Below are 5,312 nucleotides of genomic sequence, written 5' to 3' on the forward strand. Positions count from 1 at the left end.
AGGTAGACATCTCAGGAACAACACTGGAGGTTGTCCTCTGCCTTTCATGTCCCCTCCCCACCCCCCCACCCCACACACAAAGACAAGCCTGGCATGACGGTACACCTGATTTGAAAGGAAGGGCAGCCAAGGTTTCTGGGCCCTCGGGCTCTCAATGGGGAAAACAGTCAGGACACCTGGTGTGTCAGCTTTATTCCCAGTCTGGCTTGCTCCCCGACCCCAAGCACAGATGCTGGGGCCGGACTGCCTAGGCTCCAAGCCTAGTTATAGCTGGTTGAATGCAGGCTGTGCCTCTAATTTTCTGTGCCTCAGTTTACTCACAGATAACATAGGGACAATGACAACATCTCTTCTGAAGAAGCACAGGGAGTATTAAGGGTCTGATTTATGTTAAGAGCTTCGGGTAGTGAGCAGCACTGAGAAAGCCCAGGCCTTTGCTGTGGTATGGTCACCTAGGCTGCTGCCTCCAGTTTGCTCTGCCTTTCAGTTTTTTCCCCTCTGGGTTTGTGATGTAATTGAGACCTACTCAGTTGTATAGCTCCCTTGTATAGCTCAGATTTCATATTTGGCTAAATCCAGAATACAGTAAAACTTCAAGCCCCAAACTAAGATGTCCTGTGAATGGACCAGACTCCCCCGTCCTGCCTCTTGTTTGTCTTCTCAGTTCACATCATTTGGCTTCTGCGCCTCTGTATAGGCCATTCTGTCTGCTGACAACCTTGCCCCCACTCTCCACTGGCTGTCCCCTGGTCACCATTCTTTTTTTCTACGTCCTTTACCTCAGACATCACATTGCCTAGGTTTTCACTGCTTCCCGGCCACTCTGCCTGACCGCCCACGCTGGGCTAGGTAGGAATTCCATAACCCTAGTTGTCCTTATCTACCACTGCCATCCGGTGGTCTAGTTTCCTGTTACCTACAAAACAATCAGCATGCACACCTTTAATCCCAGCACTTGGGAGGCAGGCAGGCAGGTAGATCTTTGTGAGTTCAAGGCCAGCTGGGTCTACAGAGGGAGTTCCAGGACAGCCAGGGCTACACAGAGAGAAACCCTGCCTCCAAAAACCAAAAACCAAAACCAAACCAATCAGCACCTTGGGACACTAGCGTGGTTTTATCTTTGATCTCTGTGTTCTTTTAGATGTGCTGTACCCCCTTCTCCATCCTAGAGGCTCTAGCCTACTTGTCTAGACTTCCTGGGTTCTCTGCTCCTGGTTGGTTTCCGTCAGTTTAAGTGAGGTCAAGAGATTAAACAGTAGGGGTACAGCCAGGCCTTTTCTTCTCTCTTCCCTAGGAGATTGTTCAAGGCTGGGTGTTTCCCTCAGCCAAGGCTGAGGCTCAAGACTCCCTCCTCCTCCTTTCCTCTACCCCCCTCTTCCTCCTCTCTCCCTCTTCTTCCTCTTTTCTCCTCCTCCTCTCTTCCTCCTTCTTCTGTGAGACATGGTTTCTCTGTGTATCCTTAGCTGTCTTGGATGTGATTTGTGGACCAGTCTAGCCTAGAATTCACAGAGATCTGCCTGCCTCTGCCTCCTCGAGTGCTAGCTATGATTAAACGTGTGCACCACCACACCCCACTCAGTCATGAGCTCTTGCAGGGCGATGAAGATGGCCAACTACTGTCCTATGTTCTAAATGTCTGGGTTTTTTTGTTTGTTTGTTTGTTTTTGTTTTTTGTTTTTGCCATCCGCATCTCATCATGAACCAGTGTCAGCATGCAGAGCTACTCAGCTCTGCAGATCACACTTTGAATGATGGCACTCTACCCTACTCCCTCATTTTCCAACTCTGGCAGGCAGGTACTTCTGCCTCTCCTGTGGTCTCTCTAGGTTCCTGCTCTCTTCCTCATGGGACCCTTACAGGCACACCTTCGTAATTTGTTATAGTTTATTTATTTCTTTTTGAAACAAGGTCTCACTGTGTAGATGGGCTCTAGCTCATAGAACTGTGCCTGTGCCTGCTTTCCAAGTGTTGGGATTAAAGGTGTGTATCACCACATCTGGCCGAAAGGTATACACATGCATGTGCACATGTGTAAAGGCCAGAGGTTGGTTCCAGGTGTGCTGTCACCTCCTACTCATCATCGTCACCATCACCATTATCATCGTTATTGTTATTTTGAGACAACCTCTCTTACTGACTCTGTAACTTGACAATTTGGCTAGACTTGCTGGCTGGTAAGGCCTCAGTGCTCCTCCTGTCTCCACCTCCTCAGTGCTAGGATTACAGATACACACTATCACAGCTTTTCATGTGGGTACTGGGCATCCAAATGCAGGTCCTCGGGCTTATATGATATGTGATTTACCTATCTATCTAGGTGTCTCTCTCAATTCCCCATAATTATTATCTTGGGCTTTTGTTTGTTTTGTTTTGTTTTTCGAGACAGGGTTTCTCTGTGTAGCCTTGGTTGTCCTGTAGACCAGGCTGGCCTCGAACTCACAGTGTCTGCTCTTCCAGAAGTCCTAAGTTCAATTCCCAGCAACCACATGGTGGCTCACAACCATCTATAATGTGATCTAATGCTTTCTTCTGACCTGAGGGTATATATGCAGGCAGAGTACTGTATACATAATAATAAATAAATAAACCTTAAAAAAAAACTGCCTCTGAATTCCATGAACTGCCACACTCAACTCCACTGCACTGTCTTTCAACTCACTTTTTTTTCTTTTCCTTTCTTTTTCTTTCTTTATTTTTTTTTTGTTTTGTTGTTTTTTGAGATGGGTTTCTTTGTGTAGACTTGGCCATTCTAGACTCGATTTCTAGACCAGGCTGGCTACAAACTCAGTGATCCTCCTGCCTCTGACTCCCTGAGTGCTGGAATTAAAAGCATGCAATACCATGCCCAGCTTCTTTCCTTCCTTCCTTCCTTCTTCTTTCTTTTCTTTTTCTTTTTCTCTCAACCCAACTGCCAGAACAGCACTGACTAGAACTCAGAGATCTGCATGCCTCTGTCTCCTGAGTGTTGGGATTAATGGCATGTACCACCTGGACCTAAGCTTTCCTTAACCTGAAACTTGTCTATACCAGGCTGGCCTTGAACTCAGATCTGCTTGCCTCTGTCTCCTAGCATTAAAGTCGTGTCTGCATTCCAGACAGATCACACAAACCTAGAAGGTCTTTGTATGTGATCTCTTGCCAGAACAGCCATGTTCTGAATTAAAATTCCTCTACACAGAATTTGTAGAAATATGTTGTTCTTGCTTGCAGGGTGATCTTTTCCCACACATTTCCTCTTTGGCTTCCTGAGTGGAAGAAGAGAGTCCTTACTGCGTAATGTGAGCAAGTTGTTTTGTAATGAGGGGCCACAGGAGTTCTGGGAGCAAACGCTTCTCTTCTGAGTATAACTGTGTCATCTGTGGGAGGCCTGTAAGATCCCCATGCTGCCTGTCTGTGCCTGAGAGCAGCCCCAGGGAGCAGAGTAGAGGAGAGCCAGCACTGTGAACCAGTTCCTTCTGCCTGCAGCTGTGCATCAGTCCCACAGTGGGTGTGCTGATCTCAGGAGTGGGCTACGGAGAGGGAAGGAGGAGTCCAGGAGAACGGGCTGTCAGAGCCTGTGATTCAGACCTTCCAGTTGCAGAAGGGGTGATTTGGGTTGACATGAATTCCCAGAATGCCTGACACACCCACAAGCAAGCGGGCCCCAACCCATCCCAGGGAGCTTCTGTTATCCAGCCAAGGGCTTACATGGTTTCTACTCTCAGCATCATTTCCTGCTCTACAACAGCATGTCCCCCTGAGGACATCAGTGAGAGCTGATGGGAAATGGTCCAGAGGCTCGCATGAGATTGACCTGTCATTTTAATAGGGCAGGTTGTTTCAGGAGAGCTGGTGTCCTGTCTTTGCTGACACACCTTAGCTTCTCTTAGTTCCTAAACTGCTTAAGCAGATTGGTCAACTGTTGGCTTGGTGGTAATGACAGGAATATTTACTCTGTAATCAAACCAAAGGTGGTGAACCTGGAAGGACACTAGGAGGTACATCTGGAAACAGGGGAAGGTATCGCTCTGGGGCCTGCAGAGAAACACCATTCCTGTACCTTGCTAGTCAGCATTTTGGAAACTAAAAAGTCCTGAGACCACTGCCCCTTTAAGAGCAGGACACTAGGGCCAGGCGTGGTGGCGCACGCCTTTAATCCCAGCACTCGGGAGGCAGAGGCAGGCGGATTGCTGTGAGTTCGAGGCCAGCCTGGTCTACAAAGTGAGTCCAGGATGGCCAAGGCTACACAGTGAAACCCTGTCTCGAAAAACCAAAAAAAAAAAAAAAAAGAGCAGGACACTAAAGCTCAAAGGAATGTATTACTGTTAAAGATTACCCTGGAAATGATAGTCAGGGTTGGAATCCAAGTCTGACGGCTGCTAGTCCAGTGTGACTCCTAGTGTACTCTGCTACCACACAATGTAGTTGCCTCTCCAGTCATTAATTACTCACCTTTCTCTTTCTTTCTTTCTTTCTTTCTTTTTTCTTTTTTTAAGACAGGGTTTCTCCGTGTAGCCTTGGCTGTCCTGGACTCACTTTGTAGACCAGGCTGGCCTCAAACTCACAGAGATCTGTCTGCCTCTGCCTTTCAGAGTTCTGGGATTACAGGTGTCATGTCCCTGTACCCAGCTTCATTTGTTCATCATTCGTTCATTCATTCATTCATTCATTCACTCGCTCAGTATTTGTTGAACACTGCTATTAGTTGGCCCTGTGATAGGAGTATATAGATGTAGAGCCATGAACTAGATAGGCGTGAAGTTTAAATGCTATTAACTCACATTAAATGGGGGACAACAAGCAATGGCAAACGTGGTACCTTACAAGAATTTGAGGGTGCCAATGATACTAGGCCTTACAAACCTAACCTGGCCCTGTGGGGAGTGATAGTGATAATATCCTGGCTAGGTTCTTATTTTTTGGTCAAGGTGGCACAAGCTAGTGTAAGAATTTTAACCCATCAATATGGCTACTCTGGCAGGACTACAGACATGTCCCTCACCCCGGCACCAAGACAGGGTTTCTCTTTTAACAGTCCTGGCTGTCCTGGATTTGCTTTGTAGACCAGACTGGCCTAGAACTCACAGAGATCTGCCTGCCTCTGTCTCCCTGAGTGCTGGGATCACAGGTATGCCCAGCTCAGATATCCCTTAATCCCAGGAGAGAGAGGTAAGTAGATCTCTGAGTACAAGGCCAGCATGGCATACAGCAAGTTTCAGGTAAAGAAAAGCCTTAGGTTCAGGCATGGTGGTACATGCCTTGCATCCCAGCACTCAGCAGACAGAGGCATGAAGATCTCTGAATTCTAGTCAGTGCTGTTCAGGCAGTCCTGC

This window comes from Acomys russatus, chromosome 14 (genome assembly GCF_903995435.1).
Source record: "Acomys russatus chromosome 14, mAcoRus1.1, whole genome shotgun sequence".
Classification (NCBI taxonomy): Eukaryota; Metazoa; Chordata; class Mammalia; order Rodentia; family Muridae; genus Acomys; species Acomys russatus.